Source organism: Schistocerca gregaria, chromosome 2, assembly GCF_023897955.1.
Source record: "Schistocerca gregaria isolate iqSchGreg1 chromosome 2, iqSchGreg1.2, whole genome shotgun sequence".
NCBI lineage: Eukaryota > Metazoa > Arthropoda > Insecta > Orthoptera > Acrididae > Schistocerca > Schistocerca gregaria.
In genome coordinates this window covers 714,893,578-714,919,386 of record NC_064921.1, presented here as the reverse complement: position 1 = coordinate 714,919,386, position 25,809 = coordinate 714,893,578, and the positions used below count along the sequence as shown (strand labels likewise).

The 25,809-nt window shown below is 48.4% G+C and overlaps 23 non-coding genes across 23 annotated transcripts; 8 read left to right on the top strand and 15 right to left on the bottom strand.

Moving 5' to 3' along the window:
* Positions 1–4,262: 4,262 nt before the first annotated feature.
* Positions 4,263–4,335, top strand: Trnav-uac (transfer RNA valine (anticodon UAC)). Its single transcript has one exon. It is a non-coding gene; the product is annotated as a tRNA-Val (tRNA).
* Positions 4,336–4,970: 635 nt separating this feature from the next.
* On the bottom strand, positions 4,971–5,042 carry Trnap-ugg (transfer RNA proline (anticodon UGG)). The gene has a single exon. It is a non-coding gene; the product is annotated as a tRNA-Pro (tRNA).
* A 1,791-nt stretch (positions 5,043–6,833) lies between these two features.
* On the bottom strand, positions 6,834–6,905 carry Trnap-cgg (transfer RNA proline (anticodon CGG)). Its single transcript has one exon. It is a non-coding gene; the product is annotated as a tRNA-Pro (tRNA).
* A 221-nt stretch (positions 6,906–7,126) lies between these two features.
* Trnav-uac (transfer RNA valine (anticodon UAC)) lies at positions 7,127–7,199 on the top strand. The gene has a single exon. It is a non-coding gene; the product is annotated as a tRNA-Val (tRNA).
* A 635-nt stretch (positions 7,200–7,834) lies between these two features.
* Positions 7,835–7,906, bottom strand: Trnap-ugg (transfer RNA proline (anticodon UGG)). Its single transcript has one exon. It is a non-coding gene; the product is annotated as a tRNA-Pro (tRNA).
* Positions 7,907–9,697: 1,791 nt separating this feature from the next.
* Positions 9,698–9,769, bottom strand: Trnap-cgg (transfer RNA proline (anticodon CGG)). The gene has a single exon. It is a non-coding gene; the product is annotated as a tRNA-Pro (tRNA).
* A 221-nt stretch (positions 9,770–9,990) lies between these two features.
* On the top strand, positions 9,991–10,063 carry Trnav-uac (transfer RNA valine (anticodon UAC)). Its single transcript has one exon. It is a non-coding gene; the product is annotated as a tRNA-Val (tRNA).
* A 635-nt stretch (positions 10,064–10,698) lies between these two features.
* Trnap-ugg (transfer RNA proline (anticodon UGG)) lies at positions 10,699–10,770 on the bottom strand. Its single transcript has one exon. It is a non-coding gene; the product is annotated as a tRNA-Pro (tRNA).
* A 1,791-nt stretch (positions 10,771–12,561) lies between these two features.
* Positions 12,562–12,633, bottom strand: Trnap-cgg (transfer RNA proline (anticodon CGG)). Its single transcript has one exon. It is a non-coding gene; the product is annotated as a tRNA-Pro (tRNA).
* Positions 12,634–12,854: 221 nt separating this feature from the next.
* Positions 12,855–12,927, top strand: Trnav-uac (transfer RNA valine (anticodon UAC)). The gene has a single exon. It is a non-coding gene; the product is annotated as a tRNA-Val (tRNA).
* A 635-nt stretch (positions 12,928–13,562) lies between these two features.
* Positions 13,563–13,634, bottom strand: Trnap-ugg (transfer RNA proline (anticodon UGG)). Its single transcript has one exon. It is a non-coding gene; the product is annotated as a tRNA-Pro (tRNA).
* Positions 13,635–15,425: 1,791 nt separating this feature from the next.
* On the bottom strand, positions 15,426–15,497 carry Trnap-cgg (transfer RNA proline (anticodon CGG)). The gene has a single exon. It is a non-coding gene; the product is annotated as a tRNA-Pro (tRNA).
* Positions 15,498–15,718: 221 nt separating this feature from the next.
* On the top strand, positions 15,719–15,791 carry Trnav-uac (transfer RNA valine (anticodon UAC)). Its single transcript has one exon. It is a non-coding gene; the product is annotated as a tRNA-Val (tRNA).
* A 635-nt stretch (positions 15,792–16,426) lies between these two features.
* Positions 16,427–16,498, bottom strand: Trnap-ugg (transfer RNA proline (anticodon UGG)). The gene has a single exon. It is a non-coding gene; the product is annotated as a tRNA-Pro (tRNA).
* A 1,791-nt stretch (positions 16,499–18,289) lies between these two features.
* Positions 18,290–18,361, bottom strand: Trnap-cgg (transfer RNA proline (anticodon CGG)). The gene has a single exon. It is a non-coding gene; the product is annotated as a tRNA-Pro (tRNA).
* A 221-nt stretch (positions 18,362–18,582) lies between these two features.
* On the top strand, positions 18,583–18,655 carry Trnav-uac (transfer RNA valine (anticodon UAC)). The gene has a single exon. It is a non-coding gene; the product is annotated as a tRNA-Val (tRNA).
* Positions 18,656–19,290: 635 nt separating this feature from the next.
* Positions 19,291–19,362, bottom strand: Trnap-ugg (transfer RNA proline (anticodon UGG)). Its single transcript has one exon. It is a non-coding gene; the product is annotated as a tRNA-Pro (tRNA).
* Positions 19,363–21,153: 1,791 nt separating this feature from the next.
* Positions 21,154–21,225, bottom strand: Trnap-cgg (transfer RNA proline (anticodon CGG)). The gene has a single exon. It is a non-coding gene; the product is annotated as a tRNA-Pro (tRNA).
* Positions 21,226–21,446: 221 nt separating this feature from the next.
* Trnav-uac (transfer RNA valine (anticodon UAC)) lies at positions 21,447–21,519 on the top strand. Its single transcript has one exon. It is a non-coding gene; the product is annotated as a tRNA-Val (tRNA).
* A 635-nt stretch (positions 21,520–22,154) lies between these two features.
* Trnap-ugg (transfer RNA proline (anticodon UGG)) lies at positions 22,155–22,226 on the bottom strand. The gene has a single exon. It is a non-coding gene; the product is annotated as a tRNA-Pro (tRNA).
* A 1,791-nt stretch (positions 22,227–24,017) lies between these two features.
* Trnap-cgg (transfer RNA proline (anticodon CGG)) lies at positions 24,018–24,089 on the bottom strand. Its single transcript has one exon. It is a non-coding gene; the product is annotated as a tRNA-Pro (tRNA).
* A 221-nt stretch (positions 24,090–24,310) lies between these two features.
* On the top strand, positions 24,311–24,383 carry Trnav-uac (transfer RNA valine (anticodon UAC)). Its single transcript has one exon. It is a non-coding gene; the product is annotated as a tRNA-Val (tRNA).
* Positions 24,384–25,018: 635 nt separating this feature from the next.
* Trnap-ugg (transfer RNA proline (anticodon UGG)) lies at positions 25,019–25,090 on the bottom strand. Its single transcript has one exon. It is a non-coding gene; the product is annotated as a tRNA-Pro (tRNA).
* Positions 25,091–25,809: the final 719 nt, after the last annotated feature.

Here is a 25,809-nt window from a genome sequence, read left to right as displayed (position 1 = left end):
TTTAAAAACGAACTCTTCACCTCGTTAACCCTAGCGCCTGTAGCTTCACAAAAGATCTGAATATTCGTAGTTAATTTCTCTAAATCTTCGTTACTACGAATAACCACTCCAACGTCATCAGCATATGCATTGGTGACGTTGTTAACGCCAGATATCGTGATGCCCTCAAGATCGACATCGAGTCTCCTTAGTAAAGGCTCCAGTGCAACAACATACAGGAGCATTGACAAAGGACTTCCCTGCGGGACGCCGTTGCGAATTTCAATGGGTGGAGTGAAATGCCCATTTACAGACACTTGTGTTTGGATGCCTTCAACAATGTTAATTAAAACTTGCACAAAATGTTGACTAAAACCCACATAGGTCAACGTTCTGAACAAAACTAAGTGGTTGACCCTGTCAAAAGCCTTTGAGAAGTCGATAAAGGCAAGGCCTCCTGGTGAGGATGACGTTGCAAAAATTGCAGAGACATCCCTATATTCACAAACAGTTTTAAAAATATTCCGCCCCGAGAGACAGGTTTGGTGGTCACCTATGATCTTCTCCATTAGAGGTCTCAGTCTTTCCTTCAGTACACGTGCAATTATTTTATAATCCGAGTTCATCAAACATATTGGTCTCAATTGATTGAGATCTTTAACTGTCGCGTTCCTTCCCTTTGGTATTAGCACAGTTACGCTTTCTTTGAACTCGCGTGGAACAGTAACACCTTGCAACACTTCATTTATCACTTCTGTGAATTGATTACCGATGAGAGGCCAAAATTTACAATAAAACTCTACAGGCAAGCCATCAGGCCCTGGGGACTTACGGGTAGGCGAATATTTAAGTATATCAAACACCTCCTCACATGTGATCGCAGTGGTAAGGGACACATTGTCCTCGTCATTGATAACGTTGTCGATACCTGTAGTTCGTAGCAAATCGTTCGCACAGTCTAGATTATACCGGGTATCAGTATATAACGTACGATAAAATCCATAAACTGCATTTAAAATGTCAGAGTGTTCCGTCAGCACCCGGTTATCGCCGACTCTAAGACAAGCAATAAACGCTCGTCTTCTATTTCTTTCATGTTCGAGTAAGTGGTACAGCGATGCGTTTTCGTCCTCCACCGTTGTCGGGACACGAGATTTAATTTTTAAACCCTCCAGCTGTTGTCGCTTAAGACTTATGAGGTGAGCCTTGATCTTCTTTATTTCAATGAAAACCTCATCAGTCATCTGCTCAGCTGATAGTTCCCTTAAGCATGTATAGTAAAATTCAACGGTATTGCGAGTCCACATCGCTCGCTCCCTCCCGTAAGCTATTAGGGATGATCTCAATTTCTTTTTAGCACATGAGGTCCACCACACAAGGCGAGAGCTGTATTTATGGCGCATACGTAGAGCAGCCAGCCATACCTCCGCAACTGTTCTTGATAGGCCACCCTCGAACAACATATGGGTATTCAGCTTCCATAAGGGGCGACCCCAATACGTTCCTTGCTTCTGAAACCGAATGCTGCATTTCACTGCGAGATGGTCCGAAAAGGTAGTGGGAATTACTTCGATACTACTGATTTTATTTTCCAGGTTTGCTGTGACGTATATTCTGTCTATTCTGCTTTGCGAGCGACTACTGATGTACGTAAATTTGACTAACGTGGGGTATTTGCTTTCCCACACGTCTGTCCACTTCATGTTTGTCACCAAAGCCGCCAGTTCCCTGGAGAAGTTAAAATTTGGTCGCTGATCCTTTTTGTGAAGTACACAATTAAAGTCACCACCGATTAAAGCTTCCGCCGGATTCCCCTTAAGTAAATAGACCATATCGTTCTTAAAAAAATTAGCCCTATCATCTCTAGCGTTGTTACCAGAGGGGACATATACATTTAAAACAGTAGTAGTAAAAATTTTACAACTGATGCCCCTCCCATTTTCTAACAGACAGATATCCTTCACATCAATACCATCTTTGACAAGGATCGCAGTCCCACATGTGGCTTCCGGTGCAATATTTAAAATCTCTTGAAAACCTGGGACATAAAAGTTGTGGACATTAAATTCCTGTAGGAGGGCTATATCAGTATCCGACTGGTAAAGGAAATCTTTTAAAGAAGCGACTTTCGTTTCACTGCGAATCCGATTTATATTGATCGTGGTCACATTATATGTCAGTGCCGTTGGCATAGGTGCAGGTAAAAGAAATTGGCTAATGAAGTATACCCCATGCAGAGTCACGTCTGTACCATTCCATTCTGTCTGTCAGAAAGAAAAATAGACATTAAAAAAAAAAATTAAATGCCACTAGCATGTGTCAGGTCCATCTCCATTCCGTGGTCGGTGCGATCTTCTTGGGCATCGGCCCAATCAAGTCCTTTTCCTGAGACAGTTCGGTCTAAATCCATAGTAGTGCCGGTCTGCAAACCTGCGACGCCAAGCGGTGCGCGAGGTTGTTGTTGAAGATCATCTGCATCGGCACGACTCATCTCCGCTTCAGTACACTCGTTAACTCGTGCTACTGGGCATTGTTCTCGTAGTCGTTCATTATCCCTTTAATGTTTTAACTTTTCCCGCAATGCAGGAGCTAAACTCTCTGCTGCTTTGTGTGCCAATCTCCTCTTCTTGCCTTTCTTCGAAGATCTCTTCGGCGATCTAGCAGGAGATGAAGTTTGCGACCTGTCAGGAGAAGTACCGGATGATACGTCTGACGTCGCCTGTTACTTTTTTCGGACAAAAGTCCGCGTATCGCATTCCACAACGGCAGAAGGAGGCGCATCTTTTTCCATGGCTCCCACTGGTAGCAACCCAGTCTCCAATTCTACACTATCGCTCGTTGTGGTTTCCTTGACGCAAGTGCCTTCTGTGGGCGCCAACGTGAAACCAATGTCCAGATTGCTATCTTCGTTCATAGTTCCCGCAGAGTGGATGCCTGGAGCGTCCACTCCTCGGAAGCTAGTGGCAATATCCTCACGTTGGTGGGAATCCTGACGACGCAAGGAAACCTCCGTTGCGGGTATTTGGGGATCTTCGGCCGAGTCCGCGGAAGAACGAGCAACCACAGCGGGAGAGTTGGAAACAGTTGGCGTCGGCATAGATTCGAGGGGCGCGGAGCTGATCGGCAGACCATCCGCAAATCTAGAGCTTGAAGCCGGAGTATCATCGACAACCGCCCGCGAGGCAGCAGGCTCCCCGCGCACAGGCGGCACCGACTCGCCTCGGCTGCGGAAGTCAGCAGCGGCAGCGTATGACAACTTCATACCAACAACAGGGCCGGGACTCGGCAACTCGTCACGCGGTAACTGCGGGACACGCCTCCGTGAACATTCTGCACGAATGTGTTCCGTGGAATTGCATAAAGCGCAAGTCCGCGGTTGCCCATCATAGATAATCAAAGCACGATACCCACAAATATTAAGATAAGAGGGGACATGCTTCTGTAATTCAATCTTAATTTGCCTTACGCCGTTCAAGACAGGAAACATATGAGCTTCAGACCACCTTTCTGCCACATTGGAAATAATTCTGCCATAAGGCCGAAGGGCAACATTAAGTTCTTCGGGCGGAATTTCAAAAGGGAGCTCAAACACTCTGATCGTACGAATCCCGTACCCAGCATGACTAACAGCAACGTCACTCACATTCCCATCAGAATGATTAAACTTCACGCTACCTCCACAACGATCCACAATGGAACTACATAATTCTGGACTTTTCATCTTCAGATACACAGCATTTGTCACAAACGAGAGATAAACTCCGACAACATCATCACCGTTAATCAATACTTTTTCGATAAACCATGCTTTAATTTCAAATGCTTTGGGTCGAACGAAATTTCGATCGAAAGTAAACTTGATTGTGTCTTTCCTCAAATAATTCGACCTATTCATTCTAAAACTTCATGAATACAAGTGCAACACGAATAGCGGCTTAGCAGCACCACTAACCTCAAACGCAGCGACTCAGCCTGTGTTTACTACAGCCAGACGTCCAGCTCCGCCACACGTCCGTCCCGCTCGGCGGCTGACTCGCAACTGAGCCCCTAGACCAACGAGCCTTCTCGATGCACATGACTATCGCCTCCGTTCTTGGTATCACCGTGCAGAGCTGCTGCTCACCCAGCGTTCTCCCTGGCTGTTGCGGTTTGATTGTTTTTATCGTTGTCTTTTACTATAGCAACTTCTAGAATCGGACGGAGCTCGTAGCCGATGCCCTTGCTTACGCAGGAAAAATCTGTTGGAGCTACGGTTTTCCAGGTAGTACACCGGCAAAACCGTCGTTTCCGTGGTGTAGCGGTTATCACGTCTGCTTTACACGCAGAAGGTCCCCGGTTCGATCCCGGGCGGAAGCACGACTTTTTTTAAACCCGTTTTCGGATTCCATTTCCGAGATAACGTCACGTCTGCGTGTGCGGGATAATAAATGTCGTGTGCTACACCGATATCGCCTCATTTTACTGTCAAATGCTCTTGCTCCCATAGTGCACCGGTATTCAGTAACTCAGAACGCTCGTAGCTCCATTCTGGCCTGCAAAATTTAGTATCCATTTCTTCAAGACTACTTCAAGTTCGCTTCATACTGGCTTTCCTGATCTCTTTGCACTCGCCTTGTCACAACTCTGTTGAAGTGTGAACGTAACTAATAGTGAGAAACTCTTAACTACGCTCAGTCTTGTATCCCACTCTTTGGTTGACGTTGTCGCTAATCAGATGAAGGTAGACTGCTCCACGATTGAGCTTCGTCTCCACTCACGGTGCACACGTTCTGCAAAGACAACCTTTGTTTTCCGTTGCATGCAAGATTACTGTCGGCTCTTCTACAGAAATCGACCTATGTAATTTACTGGTATCAGATTCTTGCCATATCAAACGGTCCCTTCATGACCGTAGGGCCACACACAGCGTGCTGCGGCACGCATCTGTTCTTCATTGCAGAGCTACAAACGTGGGTGAGCTCCACCTACTCTTCAGCACGGTCAAAACGGTAGGGCTCGTCCGGGATTTGAACCCGGGACCTCCTGCACCCAAAGCAGGAATCATACCCCTAGACCAACGAGCCACTTGCCGGTGGCAGTGAAGGTAATCCCAAGCAGTCCAGCTCCGAGGAACACAAACTTTCATGTAAATCAGAAAGAAAAGCGCTTTCTGAAGGCAGCGCCCACCACTGATGGAAAGAATATTAAAGGCAATGAATGTAGAGTGAATAATTTCATCGCGCTCTGCAGATGAACAGACGGTGGTGTTTCACTTTCGTCATGTGCTTTCTTAGCATCAAGGGAAGGCAAATGCACTAAACAAAAGAACACCGGGAATCCGAAACACCAACTCATAACGAAAAGATAGCGGAATATACTGCAAGCAAAACTTCCAAACACGACTCCTGAAGGCGTCGGTGCCTTAAGAATTATTCCGTGCAGCAATGATCATCTACGAAGAGCCAACTGTATGTGTCGCTCCACCACGCAACTTTTTTTGATATCGTTTTACCTAAATTTCCATTACCTGTTCGTTACAAGAATACCGTGTGGCTTTCAACTGGTCTGCTTCGTCCAGCAGCGATAGTAGTAACTAAACCGACCACAGTATCATTAAAAGTAGGTCAGACACAAAAGTCGGAGTTGCTCTGTAGCTCATGTTATTCTGCTTTCAAATGCAATTGTATGGCTGGGAGTAGGGGCGTACTCCTGTAATGCAGGCGTCCGGGAGGCCGTTTCTGTGGGAGACATCTGGGAACAACTACAGACACGGCCGTTTCATTAGCTCAGGAACGACCGCGATGCTCTTATCGAGCTCTGCAGATTGACCGGACTGCAGTGCGGAATTTTCTGCTAGTGGTGGCTCGGGGTTAAGAGAAGTCGCGAGGTGTGAGCAAAACTACATCGGGAAACCGAAACAGACGACTCATAACGAAAAGATTGCGCAATGTACTGCAAAAGCAAACGTTGGAGAAGACGAACTCTGAAGCCGTCGGTGCTTTAACAATCATTCCGTGCAGCAACGATAATCTGGGAAGAGCGAAGGGTGGGTTCCGCTCGACCACACAACAAATTTTATATAATGTTCTACTTGTTCTAAATTTGCGTTTCCAGATCATCAGTAAAATACTGTGTGATTTACACCTGGCTTGCTTCTTCCAAAAGCGATATTAAGAAATACATCGACTGCAACGTCATTAGGGGTCGCGGGTCCGGGCGCCGGCGCGCCAGCGGCGGCCTGTCGGGGCTGCTGGTGCCTCCATGTAGAGCTACCGCTGGGCCCGGGCTCCTTGCCGCTAACGAAGTGATTGCTTTTGGTGACATCATATGCAATAGCGACTGCGCGAATTGACGGTAGATCGTACGGAAAGCAAGAGTAGCTGATGCTACCGAGGACTAGGCCGCGAGCTTGTCCGACGACTTCTTGGGCTCTTATTCGTGGTGGCATTCAGACAGGCAAGGGTGCTGTCGCTTGTTGCGTACGAATGCGAAATACCTGCATTGTGCGTTTCCGCAAAGTGATTTTTACGCCAAAGTTGTGATCGTCCTGCAAGTTGTGTCACATGTGGATCTCAGAGCTTAGCAGTTTCCGTGGTGTAGCGGTTATCACGTCTGCCTAACAGGCAGAAGGTCTCCGTTTCGATTCCGGGCGTAATCACTTTTTCGTCGCACTCAACAAGACACTTGCTACAATCTCTACTGTGAACATTTAAATCAATTTCAAACGTCCAACCACCAGGCTGCAGATGGCTCAAATGATACGTGAAACTCTTTCAGAACCGGCTACTTGGTTTTTGTGCTTACCTGGAGGGCAGGAAATGCGCGGAACAGCCGCCGGCATGCCGGTAGTCGCCACACGTTTGCACAAAACGCAAGGGCTCGTCCGGGATTTGAACCCGGGACCTCCTGCACCCGAAGCAGGAATCATACCCCTAGACCAACGAGCCTTCTCGATGCACATGACTATCGCCTCCGTTCTTGGTATCACCGTGCAGAGCTGCTGCTCACCCAGCGTTCTCCCTGGCTGTTGCGGTTTGATTGTTTTTATCGTTGTCTTTTACTATAGCAACTTCTAGAATCGGACGGAGCTCGTAGCCGATGCCCTTGCTTACGCAGGAAAAATCTGTTGGAGCTACGGTTTTCCAGGTAGTACACCGGCAAAACCGTCGTTTCCGTGGTGTAGCGGTTATCACGTCTGCTTTACACGCAGAAGGTCCCCGGTTCGATCCCGGGCGGAAGCACGACTTTTTTTAAACCCGTTTTCGGATTCCATTTCCGAGATAACGTCACGTCTGCGTGTGCGGGATAATAAATGTCGTGTGCTACACCGATATCGCCTCATTTTACTGTCAAATGCTCTTGCTCCCATAGTGCACCGGTATTCAGTAACTCAGAACGCTCGTAGCTCCATTCTGGCCTGCAAAATTTACTATCCATTTCTTCAAGACTACTTCAAGTTCGCTTCATACTGGCTTTCCTGATCTCTTTGCACTCGCCTTGTAACAACTCTGTTGAAGTGTGAACGTAACTAATAGTGAGAAACTCTTAACTACGCTCAGTCTTGTATCCCACTCTTTGGTTGACGTTGTCGCTAATCAGATGAAGGTAGACTGCTCCACGATTGAGCTTCGTCTCCACTCACGGTGCACACGTTCTGCAAAGACAACCTTTGTTTTTCGTTGCATGCAAGATTACTGTCGGCTCTTCTACAGAAATCGACCTATGTAATTTACTGGTATCAGATTTTTGCCACATCAAACGGTCCCTTCATGACCGTAGGGCCACACACAGCGTGCTGCGGCACGCATCTGTTCTTCATTGCAGAGCTACAAACGTGGGTGAGCTCCACCTACTCTTCAGCACGGTCAAAACGGTAGGGCTCGTCCGGGATTTGAACCCGGGACCTTCTGCACCCAAAGCAGGAATCATACCCCTAGACCAACGAGCCACTTGCCGGTGGCAGTGAAGGTAATCCCAAGCAGTCCAGCTCCGAGGAACACAAACTTTCATGTAAATCAGAAAGAAAAGCGCTTTCTGAAGGCAGCGCCCACCACTGATGGAAAGAATATTAAAGGCAATGAATGTAGAGTGAATAATTTCATCGCGCTCTGCAGATGAACAGACGGTGGTGTTTCACTTTCGTCATGTGCTTTCTTAGCATCAAGGGAAGGCAAATGCACTAAACAAAAGAACACCGGGAATCCGAAACACCAACTCATAACGAAAAGATAGCGGAATATACTGCAAGCAAAACTTCCAAACACGACTCCTGAAGGCGTCGGTGCCTTAAGAATTATTCCGTGCAGCAATGATCATCTACGAAGAGCCAACTGTATGTGTCGCTCCACCACGCAACTTTTTTTGATATCGTTTTACCTAAATTTCCATTACCTGTTCGTTACAAGAATACCGTGTGGCTTTCAACTGGTCTGCTTCGTCCAGCAGCGATAGTAGTAACTAAACCGACCACAGTATCATTAAAAGTAGGTCAGACACAAAAGTCGGAGTTGCTCTGTAGCTCATGTTATTCTGCTTTCAAATGCAATTGTATGGCTGGGAGTAGGGGCGTACTCCTGTAATGCAGGCGTCCAGGAGGCCGTTTCTGTGGGAGACATCTGGGAACAACTACAGACACGGCCGTTTCATTAGCTCAGGAACGACCGCGATGCTCTTATCGAGCTCTGCAGATTGACCGGACTGCAGTGCGGAATTTTCTGCTAGTGGTGGCTCGGGGTTAAGAGAAGTCGGGAGGTGTGAGCAAAACTACATCGGGAAACCGAAACAGACGACTCATAACGAAAAGATTGCGGAATGTACTGCAAAAGCAAACGTTGGAGAAGACGAACTCTGAAGCCGTCGGTGCTTTAACAATCATTCCGTGCAGCAACGATAATCTGGGAAGAGCGAAGGGTGGGTTCCGCTCGACCACACAACAAATTTTATATAATGTTCTACTTGTTCTAAATTTGCGTTTCCAGATCATCAGTAAAATACTGTGTGATTTACACCTGGCTTGCTTCTTCCAAAAGCGATATTAAGAAATACATCGACTGCAACGTCATTAGGGGTCGCGGGTCCGGGCGCCGGCGCGCCAGCGGCGGCCTGTCGGGGCTGCTGGTGCCTCCATGTAGAGCTACCGCTGGGCCCGGGCTCCTTGCCGCTAACGAAGTGATTGCTTTTGGTGACATCATATGCAATAGCGACTGCGCGAATTGACGGTAGCTCGTACGGAAAGCAAGAGTAGCTGATGCTACCGAGGACTCGGCCGCGAGCTTGTCCGACGACTTCTTGGGCTCTTATTCGTGGTGGCATTCAGACAGGCAAGGGTGCTGTCGATTGTTGCGTACGAATGCGAAATACCTGCATTGTGCGTTTCCGCAAAGTGATTTTTACGCCAAAGTTGTGATCGTCCTGCAAGTTGTGTCACATGTGGATCTCAGAGCTTAGCAGTTTCCGTGGTGTAGCGGTTATCACGTCTGCCTAACAGGCAGAAGGTCTCCGTTTCGATTCCGGGCGTAATCACTTTTTCGTCGCACTCAACAAGACACTTGCTACAATCTCTACTGTGAACATTTAAATCAATTTCAAACGTCCAACCACCAGGCTGCAGATGGCTCAAATGATACGTGAAACTCTTTCAGAACCGGCTACTTGGTTTTTGTGCTTACCTGGAGGGCAGGAAATGCGCGGAACAGCCGCCGGCATGCCGGTAGTCGCCACACGTTTGCACAAAACGCAAGGGCTCGTCCGGGATTTGAACCCGGGACCTCCTGCACCCGAAGCAGGAATCATACCCCTAGACCAACGAGCCTTCTCGATGCACATGACTATCGCCTCCGTTCTTGGTATCACCGTGCAGAGCTGCTGCTCACCCAGCGTTCTCCCTGGCTGTTGCGGTTTGATTGTTTTTATCGTTGTCTTTTACTATAGCAACTTCTAGAATCGGACGGAGCTCGTAGCCGATGCCCTTGCTTACGCAGGAAAAATCTGTTGGAGCTACGGTTTTCCAGGTAGTACACCGGCAAAACCGTCGTTTCCGTGGTGTAGCGGTTATCACGTCTGCTTTACACGCAGAAGGTCCCCGGTTCGATCCCGGGCGGAAGCACGACTTTTTTTAAACCCGTTTTCGGATTCCATTTCCGAGATAACGTCACGTCTGCGTGTGCGGGATAATAAATGTCGTGTGCTACACCGATATCGCCTCATTTTACTGTCAAATGCTCTTGCTCCCATAGTGCACCGGTATTCAGTAACTCAGAACGCTCGTAGCTCCATTCTGGCCTGCAAAATTTACTATCCATTTCTTCAAGACTACTTCAAGTTCGCTTCATACTGGCTTTCCTGATCTCTTTGCACTCGCCTTGTAACAACTCTGTTGAAGTGTGAACGTAACTAATAGTGAGAAACTCTTAACTACGCTCAGTCTTGTATCCCACTCTTTGGTTGACGTTGTCGCTAATCAGATGAAGGTAGACTGCTCCACGATTGAGCTTCGTCTCCACTCACGGTGCACACGTTCTGCAAAGACAACCTTTGTTTTTCGTTGCATGCAAGATTACTGTCGGCTCTTCTACAGAAATCGACCTATGTAATTTACTGGTATCAGATTTTTGCCACATCAAACGGTCCCTTCATGACCGTAGGGCCACACACAGCGTGCTGCGGCACGCATCTGTTCTTCATTGCAGAGCTACAAACGTGGGTGAGCTCCACCTACTCTTCAGCACGGTCAAAACGGTAGGGCTCGTCCGGGATTTGAACCCGGGACCTTCTGCACCCAAAGCAGGAATCATACCCCTAGACCAACGAGCCACTTGCCGGTGGCAGTGAAGGTAATCCCAAGCAGTCCAGCTCCGAGGAACACAAACTTTCATGTAAATCAGAAAGAAAAGCGCTTTCTGAAGGCAGCGCCCACCACTGATGGAAAGAATATTAAAGGCAATGAATGTAGAGTGAATAATTTCATCGCGCTCTGCAGATGAACAGACGGTGGTGTTTCACTTTCGTCATGTGCTTTCTTAGCATCAAGGGAAGGCAAATGCACTAAACAAAAGAACACCGGGAATCCGAAACACCAACTCATAACGAAAAGATAGCGGAATATACTGCAAGCAAAACTTCCAAACACGACTCCTGAAGGCGTCGGTGCCTTAAGAATTATTCCGTGCAGCAATGATCATCTACGAAGAGCCAACTGTATGTGTCGCTCCACCACGCAACTTTTTTTGATATCGTTTTACCTAAATTTCCATTACCTGTTCGTTACAAGAATACCGTGTGGCTTTCAACTGGTCTGCTTCGTCCAGCAGCGATAGTAGTAACTAAACCGACCACAGTATCATTAAAAGTAGGTCAGACACAAAAGTCGGAGTTGCTCTGTAGCTCATGTTATTCTGCTTTCAAATGCAATTGTATGGCTGGGAGTAGGGGCGTACTCCTGTAATGCAGGCGTCCAGGAGGCCGTTTCTGTGGGAGACATCTGGGAACAACTACAGACACGGCCGTTTCATTAGCTCAGGAACGACCGCGATGCTCTTATCGAGCTCTGCAGATTGACCGGACTGCAGTGCGGAATTTTCTGCTAGTGGTGGCTCGGGGTTAAGAGAAGTCGGGAGGTGTGAGCAAAACTACATCGGGAAACCGAAACAGACGACTCATAACGAAAAGATTGCGGAATGTACTGCAAAAGCAAACGTTGGAGAAGACGAACTCTGAAGCCGTCGGTGCTTTAACAATCATTCCGTGCAGCAACGATAATCTGGGAAGAGCGAAGGGTGGGTTCCGCTCGACCACACAACAAATTTTATATAATGTTCTACTTGTTCTAAATTTGCGTTTCCAGATCATCAGTAAAATACTGTGTGATTTACACCTGGCTTGCTTCTTCCAAAAGCGATATTAAGAAATACATCGACTGCAACGTCATTAGGGGTCGCGGGTCCGGGCGCCGGCGCGCCAGCGGCGGCCTGTCGGGGCTGCTGGTGCCTCCATGTAGAGCTACCGCTGGGCCCGGGCTCCTTGCCGCTAACGAAGTGATTGCTTTTGGTGACATCATATGCAATAGCGACTGCGCGAATTGACGGTAGCTCGTACGGAAAGCAAGAGTAGCTGATGCTACCGAGGACTCGGCCGCGAGCTTGTCCGACGACTTCTTGGGCTCTTATTCGTGGTGGCATTCAGACAGGCAAGGGTGCTGTCGATTGTTGCGTACGAATGCGAAATACCTGCATTGTGCGTTTCCGCAAAGTGATTTTTACGCCAAAGTTGTGATCGTCCTGCAAGTTGTGTCACATGTGGATCTCAGAGCTTAGCAGTTTCCGTGGTGTAGCGGTTATCACGTCTGCCTAACAGGCAGAAGGTCTCCGTTTCGATTCCGGGCGTAATCACTTTTTCGTCGCACTCAACAAGACACTTGCTACAATCTCTACTGTGAACATTTAAATCAATTTCAAACGTCCAACCACCAGGCTGCAGATGGCTCAAATGATACGTGAAACTCTTTCAGAACCGGCTACTTGGTTTTTGTGCTTACCTGGAGGGCAGGAAATGCGCGGAACAGCCGCCGGCATGCCGGTAGTCGCCACACGTTTGCACAAAACGCAAGGGCTCGCCCGGGATTTGAACCCGGGACCTCCTGCACCCGAAGCAGGAATCATACCCCTAGACCAACGAGCCTTCTCGATGCACATGACTATCGCCTCCGTTCTTGGTATCACCGTGCAGAGCTGCTGCTCACCCAGCGTTCTCCCTGGCTGTTGCGGTTTGATTGTTTTTATCGTTGTCTTTTACTATAGCAACTTCTAGAATCGGACGGAGCTCGTAGCCGATGCCCTTGCTTACGCAGGAAAAATCTGTTGGAGCTACGGTTTTCCAGGTAGTACACCGACAAAACCGTCGTTTCCGTGGTGTAGCGGTTATCACGTCTGCTTTACACGCAGAAGGTCCCCGGTTCGATCCCGGGCGGAAGCACGACTTTTTTTAAACCCGTTTTCGGATTCCATTTCCGAGATAACGTCACGTCTGCGAGTGCGGGATAATAAATGTCGTGTGCTACACCGATATCGCCTCATTTTACTGTCAAATGCTCTTGCTCCCATAGTGCACCGGTATTCGGTAACTCAGAACGCTCGCAGCTCCATTCTGGACTGCAAAATTTAGTATCCATTTCTTCAAGACTACTTCAAGTTCGCTTCATACTGGCTTTCCTGATCTCTTTGCACTCGCCTTGTCACAACTCTGTTGAAGTGTGAACGTAACTAATAGTGAGAAACTCTTAACTACGCTCAGTCTTGTATCCCACTCTTTGGTTGACGTTGTCGCTAATCAGATGAAGGTAGACTGCTCCACGATTGAGCTTCGTCTCCACTCACGGTGCACACGTTCTGCAAAGACAACCTTTGTTTTCCGTTGCATGCAAGATTACTGTCGGCTCTTCTACAGAAATCGACCTATGTAATTTACTGGTATCAGATTCTTGCCATATCAAACGGTCCCTTCATGACCGTAGGGCCACACACAGCGTGCTGCGGCACGCATCTGTTCTTCATTGCAGAGCTACAAACGTGGGTGAGCTCCACCTACTCTTCAGCACGGTCAAAACGGTAGGGCTCGTCCGGGATTTGAACCCGGGACCTCCTGCACCCAAAGCAGGAATCATACCCCTAGACCAACGAGCCACTTGCCGGTGGCAGTGAAGGTAATCCCAAGCAGTCCAGCTCCGAGGAACACAAACTTTCATGTAAATCAGAAAGAAAAGCGCTTTCTGAAGGCAGCGCCCACCACTGATGGAAAGAATATTAAAGGCAATGAATGTAGAGTGAATAATTTCATCGCGCTCTGCAGATGAACAGACGGTGGTGTTTCACTTTCGTCATGTGCTTTCTTAGCATCAAGGGAAGGCAAATGCACTAAACAAAAGAACACCGGGAATCCGAAACACCAACTCATAACGAAAAGATAGCGGAATATACTGCAAGCAAAACTTCCAAACACGACTCCTGAAGGCGTCGGTGCCTTAAGAATTATTCCGTGCAGCAATGATCATCTACGAAGAGCCAACTGTATGTGTCGCTCCACCACGCAACTTTTTTTGATATCGTTTTACCTAAATTTCCATTACCTGTTCGTTACAAGAATACCGTGTGGCTTTCAACTGGTCTGCTTCGTCCAGCAGCGATAGTAGTAACTAAACCGACCACAGTATCATTAAAAGTAGGTCAGACACAAAAGTCGGAGTTGCTCTGTAGCTCATGTTATTCTGCTTTCAAATGCAATTGTATGGCTGGGAGTAGGGGCGTACTCCTGTAATGCAGGCGTCCGGGAGGCCGTTTCTGTGGGAGACATCTGGGAACAACTACAGACACGGCCGTTTCATTAGCTCAGGAACGACCGCGATGCTCTTATCGAGCTCTGCAGATTGACCGGACTGCAGTGCGGAATTTTCTGCTAGTGGTGGCTCGGGGTTAAGAGAAGTCGGGAGGTGTGAGCAAAACTACATCGGGAAACCGAAACAGACGACTCATAACGAAAAGATTGCGGAATGTACTGCAAAAGCAAACGTTGGAGAAGACGAACTCTGAAGCCGTCGGTGCTTTAACAATCATTCCGTGCAGCAACGATAATCTGGGAAGAGCGAAGGGTGGGTTCCGCTCGACCACACAACAAATTTTATATAATGTTCTACTTGTTCTAAATTTGCGTTTCCAGATCATCAGTAAAATACTGTGTGATTTACACCTGGCTTGCTTCTTCCAAAAGCGATATTAAGAAATACATCGACTGCAACGTCATTAGGGGTCGCGGGTCCGGGCGCCGGCGCGCCAGCGGCGGCCTGTCGGGGCTGCTGGTGCCTCCATGTAGAGCTACCGCTGGGCCCGGGCTCCTTGCCGCTAACGAAGTGATTGCTTTTGGTGACATCATATGCAATAGCGACTGCGCGAATTGACGGTAGATCGTACGGAAAGCAAGAGTAGCTGATGCTACCGAGGACTAGGCCGCGAGCTTGTCCGACGACTTCTTGGGCTCTTATTCGTGGTGGCATTCAGACAGGCAAGGGTGCTGTCGCTTGTTGCGTACGAATGCGAAATACCTGCATTGTGCGTTTCCGCAAAGTGATTTTTACGCCAAAGTTGTGATCGTCCTGCAAGTTGTGTCACATGTGGATCTCAGAGCTTAGCAGTTTCCGTGGTGTAGCGGTTATCACGTCTGCCTAACAGGCAGAAGGTCTCCGTTTCGATTCCGGGCGTAATCACTTTTTCGTCGCACTCAACAAGACACTTGCTACAATCTCTACTGTGAACATTTAAATCAATTTCAAACGTCCAACCACCAGGCTGCAGATGGCTCAAATGATACGTGAAACTCTTTCAGAACCGGCTACTTGGTTTTTGTGCTTACCTGGAGGGCAGGAAATGCGCGGAACAGCCGCCGGCATGCCGGTAGTCGCCACACGTTTGCACAAAACGCAAGGGCTCGTCCGGGATTTGAACCCGGGACCTCCTGCACCCGAAGCAGGAATCATACCCCTAGACCAACGAGCCTTCTCGATGCACATGACTATCGCCTCCGTTCTTGGTATCACCGTGCAGAGCTGCTGCTCACCCAGCGTTCTCCCTGGCTGTTGCGGTTTGATTGTTTTTATCGTTGTCTTTTACTATAGCAACTTCTAGAATCGGACGGAGCTCGTAGCCGATGCCCTTGCTTACGCAGGAAAAATCTGTTGGAGCTACGGTTTTCCAGGTAGTACACCGGCAAAACCGTCGTTTCCGTGGTGTAGCGGTTATCACGTCTGCTTTACACGCAGAAGGTCCCCGGTTCGATCCCGGGCGGAAGCACGACTTTTTTTAAACCCGTTTTCGGATTCCATTTCCGAGATAACGTCACGTCTGCGTGTGCGGGATAATAAATGTCGTGTGCTACACCGATATCGCCTCATTTTACTGTCAAATGCTCTTGCTCCCATAGTGCACCGGTATTCAGTAACTCAGAACGCTCGTAGCTCCATTCTGGCCTGCAAAATTTACTATCCATTTCTTCAAGACTACTTCAAGTTCGCTTCATACTGGCTTTCCTGATCTCTTTGCACTCGCCTTGTAACAACTCTGTTGAAGTGTGAACGTAACTAATAGTGAGAAACTCTTAACTACGCTCAGTCTTGTATCCCACTCTTTGGTTGACGTTGTCGCTAATCAGATGAAGGTAGACTGCTCCACGATTGAGCTTCGTCTCCACTCACGGTGCACACGTTCTGCAAAGACAACCTTTGTTTTCCGTTGCATGCAAGATTACTGTCGGCTCTTCTACAGAAATCGACCTATGTAATTTACTGGTATCAGATTCTTGCCACATCAAACGGTCCCTTCATGACCGTAGGGCCACACACAGCGTGCTGCGGCACGCATCTGTTCTTCATTGCAGAGCTACAAACGTGGGTGAGCTCCACCTACTCTTCAGCACGGTCAAAACGGTAGGGCTCGTCCGGGATTTGAACCCGGGACCTTCTGCACCCAAAGCAGGAATCATACCCCTAGACCAACGAGCCACTTGCCAGTGGCAGTGAAGGTAATCCCAAGCAGTCCAGCTCCGAGGAACACAAACTTTCATGTAAATCAGAAAGAAAAGCGCTTTCTGAAGGCAGCGCCCACCACTGATGGAAAGAATATTAAAGGCAATGAATGTAGAGTGAATAATTTCATCGCGCTCTGCAGATGAACAGACGGTGGTGTTTCACTTTCGTCATGTGCTTTCTTAGCATCAAGGGAAGGCAAATGCACTAAACAAAAGAACACCGGGAATCCGAAACACCAACTCATAACGAAAAGATAGCGGAATATACTGCAAGCAAAACTTCCAAACACGACTCCTGAAGGCGTCGGTGCCTTAAGAATTATTCCGTGCAGCAATGATCATCTACGAAGAGCCAACTGTATGTGTCGCTCCACCACGCAACTTTTTTTGATATTGTTTTACCTAAATTTCCATTACCTGTTCGTTACAAGAATACCGTGTGGCTTTCAACTGGTCTGCTTCGTCCAGCAGCGATAGTAGTAACTAAACCGACCACAGTATCATTAAAAGTAGGTCAGACACAAAAGTCGGAGTTGCTCTGTAGCTCATGTTATTCTGCTTTCAAATGCAATTGTATGGCTGGGAGTAGGGGCGTACTCCTGTAATGCAGGCGTCCAGGAGGCCGTTTCTGTGGGAGACATCTGGGAACAACTACAGACACGGCCGTTTCATTAGCTCAGGAACGACCGCGATGCTCTTATCGAGCTCTGCAGATTGACCGGACTGCAGTGCGGAATTTTCTGCTAGTGGTGGCTCGGGGTTAAGAGAAGTCGGGAGGTGTGAGCAAAACTACATCGGGAAACCGAAACAGACGACTCATAACGAAAAGATTGCGGAATGTACTGCAAAAGCAAACGTTGGAGAAGACGAACTCTGAAGCCGTCGGTGCTTTAACAATCATTCCGTGCAGCAACGATAATCTGGGAAGAGCGAAGGGTGGGTTCCGCTCGACCACACAACAAATTTTATATAATGTTCTACTTGTTCTAAATTTGCGTTTCCAGATCATCAGTAAAATACTGTGTGATTTACACCTGGCTTGCTTCTTCCAAAAGCGATATTAAGAAATACATCGACTGCAACGTCATTAGGGGTCGCGGGTCCGGGCGCCGGCGCGCCAGCGGCGGCCTGTCGGGGCTGCTGGTGCCTCCATGTAGAGCTACCGCTGGGCCCGGGCTCCTTGCCGCTAACGAAGTGATTGCTTTTGGTGACATCATATGCAATAGCGACTGCGCGAATTGACGGTAGCTCGTACGGAAAGCAAGAGTAGCTGATGCTACCGAGGACTCGGCCGCGAGCTTGTCCGACGACTTCTTGGGCTCTTATTCGTGGTGGCATTCAGACAGGCAAGGGTGCTGTCGATTGTTGCGTACGAATGCGAAATACCTGCATTGTGCGTTTCCGCAAAGTGATTTTTACGCCAAAGTTGTGATCGTCCTGCAAGTTGTGTCACATGTGGATCTCAGAGCTTAGCAGTTTCCGTGGTGTAGCGGTTATCACGTCTGCCTAACAGGCAGAAGGTCTCCGTTTCGATTCCGGGCGTAATCACTTTTTCGTCGCACTCAACAAGACACTTGCTACAATCTCTACTGTGAACATTTAAATCAATTTCAAACGTCCAACCACCAGGCTGCAGATGGCTCAAATGATACGTGAAACTCTTTCAGAACCGGCTACTTGGTTTTTGTGCTTACCTGGAGGGCAGGAAATGCGCGGAACAGCCGCCGGCATGCCGGTAGTCGCCACACGTTTGCACAAAACGCAAGGGCTCGTCCGGGATTTGAACCCGGGACCTCCTGCACCCGAAGCAGGAATCATACCCCTAGACCAACGAGCCTTCTCGATGCACATGACTATCGCCTCCGTTCTTGGTATCACCGTGCAGAGCTGCTGCTCACCCAGCGTTCTCCCTGGCTGTTGCGGTTTGATTGTTTTTATCGTTGTCTTTTACTATAGCAACTTCTAGAATCGGACGGAGCTCGTAGCCGATGCCCTTGCTTACGCAGGAAAAATCTGTTGGAGCTACGGTTTTCCAGGTAGTACACCGACAAAACCGTCGTTTCCGTGGTGTAGCGGTTATCACGTCTGCTTTACACGCAGAAGGTCCCCGGTTCGATCCCGGGCGGAAGCACGACTTTTTTTAAACCCGTTTTCGGATTCCATTTCCGAGATAACGTCACGTCTGCGAGTGCGGGATAATAAATGTCGTGTGCTACACCGATATCGCCTCATTTTACTGTCAAATGCTCTTGCTCCCATAGTGCACCGGTATTCGGTAACTCAGAACGCTCGCAGCTCCATTCTGGACTGCAAAATTTAGTATCCATTTCTTCAAGACTACTTCAAGTTCGCTTCATACTGGCTTTCCTGATCTCTTTGCACTCGCCTTGTCACAACTCTGTTGAAGTGTGAACGTAACTAATAGTGAGAAACTCTTAACTACGCTCAGTCTTGTATCCCACTCTTTGGTTGACGTTGTCGCTAATCAGATGAAGGTAGACTGCTCCACGATTGAGCTTCGTCTCCACTCACGGTGCACACGTTCTGCAAAGACAACCTTTGTTTTCCGTTGCATGCAAGATTACTGTCGGCTCTTCTACAGAAATCGACCTATGTAATTTACTGGTATCAGATTCTTGCCATATCAAACGGTCCCTTCATGACCGTAGGGCCACACACAGCGTGCTGCGGCACGCATCTGTTCTTCATTGCAGAGCTACAAACGTGGGTGAGCTCCACCTACTCTTCAGCACGGTCAAAACGGTAGGGCTCGTCCGGGATTTGAACCCGGGACCTCCTGCACCCAAAGCAGGAATCATACCCCTAGACCAACGAGCCACTTGCCGGTGGCAGTGAAGGTAATCCCAAGCAGTCCAGCTCCGAGGAACACAAACTTTCATGTAAATCAGAAAGAAAAGCGCTTTCTGAAGGCAGCGCCCACCACTGATGGAAAGAATATTAAAGGCAATGAATGTAGAGTGAATAATTTCATCGCGCTCTGCAGATGAACAGACGGTGGTGTTTCACTTTCGTCATGTGCTTTCTTAGCATCAAGGGAAGGCAAATGCACTAAACAAAAGAACACCGGGAATCCGAAACACCAACTCATAACGAAAAGATAGCGGAATATACTGCAAGCAAAACTTCCAAACACGACTCCTGAAGGCGTCGGTGCCTTAAGAATTATTCCGTGCAGCAATGATCATCTACGAAGAGCCAACTGTATGTGTCGCTCCACCACGCAACTTTTTTTGATATCGTTTTACCTAAATTTCCATTACCTGTTCGTTACAAGAATACCGTGTGGCTTTCAACTGGTCTGCTTCGTCCAGCAGCGATAGTAGTAACTAAACCGACCACAGTATCATTAAAAGTAGGTCAGACACAAAAGTCGGAGTTGCTCTGTAACTCATGTTATTCTGCTTTCAAATGCAATTGTATGGCTGGGAGTAGGGGCGTACTCCTGTAATGCAGGCGTCCGGGAGGCCGTTTCTGTGGGAGACATCTGGGAACAACTACAGACACGGCCGTTTCATTAGCTCAGGAACGACCGCGATGCTCTTATCGAGCTCTGCAGATTGACCGGACTGCAGTGCGGAATTTTCTGCTAGTGGTGGCTCGGGGTTAAGAGAAGTCGGGAGGTGTGAGCAAAACTACATCGGGAAACCGAAACAGACGACTCATAACGAAAAGATTGCGGAATGTACTGCAAAAGCAAACGTTGGAGAAGACGAACTCTGAAGCCGTCGGTGCTTTAACAATCATTCCGTGCAGCAACGATAATCTGGGAAGAGCGAAGGGTGGGTTCCGCTCGACCACACAACAAATTTTATATAATGTTCTACTTGTTCTAAATTTGCGTTTCCAGATCATCAGTAAAATACTGTGTGATTTACACCTGGCTTGCTTCTTCCAAAAGCGATATTAAGAAATACATCGACTGCAACGTCATTAGGGGTCGCGGGTCCGGGCGCCGGCGCGCCAGCGGCGGCCTGTCGGGGCTGCTGGTGCCTCCATGTAGAGCTACCGCTGGGCCCGGGCTCCTTGCCGCTAACGAAGTGATTGCTTTTGGTGACATCATATGCAATAGCGACTGCGCGAATTGACGGTAGCTCGTACGGAAAGCAAGAGTAGCTGATGCTACCGAGGACTCGGCCGCGAGCTTGTCCGACGACTTCTTGGGCTCTTATTCGTGGTGGCATTCAGACAGGCAAGGGTGCTGTCGATTGTTGCGTACGAATGCGAAATACCTGCATTGTGCGTTTCCGCAAAGTGATTTTTACGCCAAAGTTGTGATCGTCCTGCAAGTTGTGTCACATCTGGATCTCAGAGCTTAGCAGTTTCCGTGGTGTAGCGGTTATCACGTCTGCCTAACAGGCAGAAGGTCTCCGTTTCGATTCCGGGCGTAATCACTTTTTCGTCGCACTCAACAAGACACTTGCTACAATCTCTACTGTGAACATTTAAATCAATTTCAAACGTCCAACCACCAGGCTGCAGATGGCTCAAATGATACGTGAAACTCTTTCAGAACCGGCTACTTGGTTTTTGTGCTTACCTGGAGGGCAGGAAATGCGCGGAACAGCCGCCGGCATGCCGGTAGTCGCCACACGTTTGCACAAAACGCAAGGGCTCGTCCGGGATTTGAACCCGGGACCTCCTGCACCCGAAGCAGGAATCATACCCCTAGACCAACGAGCCTTCTCGATGCACATGACTATCGCCTCCGTTCTTGGTATCACCGTGCAGAGCTGCTGCTCACCCAGCGTTCTCCCTGGCTGTTGCGGTTTGATTGTTTTTATCGTTGTCTTTTACTATAGCAACTTCTACAATCGGACGGAGCTCGTAGCCGATGCCCTTGCTTACGCAGGAAAAATCTGTTGGAGCTACGGTTTTCCAGGTAGTACAACGGCAAAACCGTCGTTTCCGTGGTGTAGCGGTTATCACGTCTGCTTTACACGCAGAAGGTCCCCGGTTCGATCCCGGGCGGAAGCACGACTTTTTTTAAACCCGTTTTCGGATTCCATTTCCGAGATAACGTCACGTCTGCGTGTGCGGGATAATAAATGTCGTGTGCTACACCGATATCGCCTCATTTTACTGTCAAATGCTCTTGCTCCCATAGTGCACCGGTATTCAGTAACTCAGAACGCTCGTAGCTCCATTCTGGCCTGCAAAATTTAGTATCCATTTCTTCAAGACTACTTCAAGTTCGCTTCATACTGGCTTTCCTGATCTCTTTGCACTCGCCTTGTCACAACTCTGTTGAAGTGTGAACGTAACTAATAGTGAGAAACTCTTAACTACGCTCAGTCTTGTATCCCACTCTTTGGTTGACGTTGTCGCTAATCAGATGAAGGTAGACTGCTCCACGATTGAGCTTCGTCTCCACTCACGGTGCACACGTTCTGCAAAGACAACCTTTGTTTTCCGTTGCATGCAAGATTACTGTCGGCTCTTCTACAGAAATCGACCTATGTAATTTACTGGTATCAGATTCTTGCCATATCAAACGGTCCCTTCATGACCGTAGGGCCACACACAGCGTGCTGCGGCACGCATCTGTTCTTCATTGCAGAGCTACAAACGTGGGTGAGCTCCACCTACTCTTCAGCACGGTCAAAACGGTAGGGCTCGTCCGGGATTTGAACCCGGGACCTCCTGCACCCAAAGCAGGAATCATACCCCTAGACCAACGAGCCACTTGCCGGTGGCAGTGAAGGTAATCCCAAGCAGTCCAGCTCCGAGGAACACAAACTTTCATGTAAATCAGAAAGAAAAGCGCTTTCTGAAGGCAGCGCCCACCACTGATGGAAAGAATATTAAAGGCAATGAATGTAGAGTGAATAATTTCATCGCGCTCTGCAGATGAACAGACGGTGGTGTTTCACTTTCGTCATGTGCTTTCTTAGCATCAAGGGTAGGCAAATGCACTAAACAAAAGAACACCGGGAATCCGAAACACCAACTCATAACGAAAAGATAGCGGAATATACTGCAAGCAAAACTTCCAAACACGACTCCTGAAGGCGTCGGTGCCTTAAGAATTATTCCGTGCAGCAATGATCATCTACGAAGAGCCAACTGTATGTGTCGCTCCACCACGCAACTTTTTTTGATATCGTTTTACCTAAATTTCCATTACCTGTTCGTTACAAGAATACCGTGTGGCTTTCAACTGGTCTGCTTCGTCCAGCAGCGATAGTAGTAACTAAACCGACCACAGTATCATTAAAAGTAGGTCAGACACAAAAGTCGGAGTTGCTCTGTAGCTCATGTTATTCTGCTTTCAAATGCAATTGTATGGCTGGGAGTAGGGGCGTACTCCTGTAATGCAGGCGTCCGGGAGGCCGTTTCTGTGGGAGACATCTGGGAACAACTACAGACACGGCCGTTTCATTAGCTCAGGAACGACCGCGATGCTCTTATCGAGCTCTGCAGATTGACCGGACTGCAGTGCGGAATTTTCTGCTAGTGGTGGCTCGGGGTTAAGAGAAGTCGGGAGGTGTGAGCAAAACTACATCGGGAAACCGAAACAGACGACTCATAACGAAAAGATTGCGGAATGTACTGCAAAAGCAAACGTTGGAGAAGACGAACTCTGAAGCCGTCGGTGCTTTAACAATCATTCCGTGCAGCAACGATAATCTGGGAAGAGCGAAGGGTGGGTTCCGCTCGACCACACAACAAATTTTATATAATGTTCTACTTGTTCTAAATTTGCGTTTCCAGATCATCAGTAAAATACTGTGTGATTTACACCTGGCTTGCTTCTTCCAAAAGCGATATTAAGAAATACATCGACTGCAACGTCATTAGGGGTCGCGGGTCCGGGCGCCGGCGCGCCAGCGGCGGCCTGTCGGGGCTGCTGGTGCCTCCATGTAGAGCTACCGCTGGGCCCGGGCTCCTTGCCGCTAACGAAGTGATTGCTTTTGGTGACATCATATGCAATAGCGACTGCGCGAATTGACGGTAGCTCGTACGGAAAGCAAGAGTAGCTGATGCTACCGAGGACTCGGCCGCGAGCTTGTCCGACGACTTCTTGGGCTCTTATTCGTGGTGGCATTCAGACAGGCAAGGGTGCTGTCGATTGTTGCGTACGAATGCGAAATACCTGCATTGTGCGTTTCCGCAAAGTGATTTTTACGCCAAAGTTGTGATCGTCCTGCAAGTTGTGTCACATCTGGATCTCAGAGCTTAGCAGTTTCCGTGGTGTAGCGGTTATCACGTCTGCCTAACAGGCAGAAGGTCTCCGTTTCGATTCCGGGCGTAATCACTTTTTCGTCGCACTCAACAAGACACTTGCTACAATCTCTACTGTGAACATTTAAATCAATTTCAAACGTCCAACCACCAGGCTGCAGATGGCTCAAATGATACGTGAAACTCTTTCAGAACCGGCTACTTGGTTTTTGTGCTTACCTGGAGGGCAGGAAATGCGCGGAACAGCCGCCGGCATGCCGGTAGTCGCCACACGTTTGCACAAAACGCAAGGGCTCGTCCGGGATTTGAACCCGGGACCTCCTGCACCCGAAGCAGGAATCATACCCCTAGACCAACGAGCCTTCTCGATGCACATGACTGTCGCCTCCGTTCTTGGTATCACCGTGCAGAGCTGCTGCTCACCCAGCGTTCTCCCTGGCTGTTGCGGTTTGATTGTTTTTATCGTTGTCTTTAACTATAGCAACTTCTACAATCGGACGGAGCTCGTAGCCGATGCCCTTGCTTACGCAGGAAAAATCTGTTGGAGCTACGGTTTTCCAGGTAGTACAACGGCAAAACCGTCGTTTCCGTGGTGTAGCGGTTATCACGTCTGCTTTACACGCAGAAGGTCCCCGGTTCGATCCCGGGCGGAAGCACGACTTTTTTTAAACCCGTTTTCGGATTCCATTTCCGAGATAACGTCACGTCTGCGTGTGCGGGATAATAAATGTCGTGTGCTACACCGATATCGCCTCATTTTACTGTCAAATGCTCTTGCTCCCATAGTGCACCGGTATTCAGTAACTCAGAACGCTCGTAGCTCCATTCTGGCCTGCAAAATTTAGTATCCATTTCTTCAAGACTACTTCAAGTTCGCTTCATACTGGCTTTCCTGATCTCTTTGCACTCGCCTTGTCACAACTCTGTTGAAGTGTGAACGTAACTAATAGTGAGAAACTCTTAACTACGCTCAGTCTTGTATCCCACTCTTTGGTTGACGTTGTCGCTAATCAGATGAAGGTAGACTGCTCCACGATTGAGCTTCGTCTCCACTCACGGTGCACACGTTCTGCAAAGACAACCTTTGTTTTCCGTTGCATGCAAGATTACTGTCGGCTCTTCTACAGAAATCGACCTATGTAATTTACTGGTATCAGATTCTTGCCATATCAAACGGTCCCTTCATGACCGTAGGGCCACACACAGCGTGCTGCGGCACGCATCTGTTCTTCATTGCAGAGCTACAAACGTGGGTGAGCTCCACCTACTCTTCAGCACGGTCAAAACGGTAGGGCTCGTCCGGGATTTGAACCCGGGACCTCCTGCACCCAAAGCAGGAATCATACCCCTAGACCAACGAGCCACTTGCCGGTGGCAGTGAAGGTAATCCCAAGCAGTCCAGCTCCGAGGAACACAAACTTTCATGTAAATCAGAAAGAAAAGCGCTTTCTGAAGGCAGCGCCCACCACTGATGGAAAGAATATTAAAGGCAATGAATGTAGAGTGAATAATTTCATCGCGCTCTGCAGATGAACAGACGGTGGTGTTTCACTTTCGTCATGTGCTTTCTTAGCATCAAGGGAAGGCAAATGCACTAAACAAAAGAACACCGGGAATCCGAAACACCAACTCATAACGAAAAGATAGCGGAATATACTGCAAGCAAAACTTCCAAACACGACTCCTGAAGGCGTCGGTGCCTTAAGAATTATTCCGTGCAGCAATGATCATCTACGAAGAGCCAACTGTATGTGTCGCTCCACCACGCAACTTTTTTTGATATCGTTTTACCTAAATTTCCATTACCTGTTCGTTACAAGAATACCGTGTGGCTTTCAACTGGTCTGCTTCGTCCAGCAGCGATAGTAGTAACTAAACCGACCACAGTATCATTAAAAGTAGGTCAGACACAAAAGTCGGAGTTGCTCTGTAGCTCATGTTATTCTGCTTTCAAATGCAATTGTATGGCTGGGAGTAGGGGCGTACTCCTGTAATGCAGGCGTCCGGGAGGCCGTTTCTGTGGGAGACATCTGGGAACAACTACAGACACGGCCGTTTCATTAGCTCAGGAACGACCGCGAT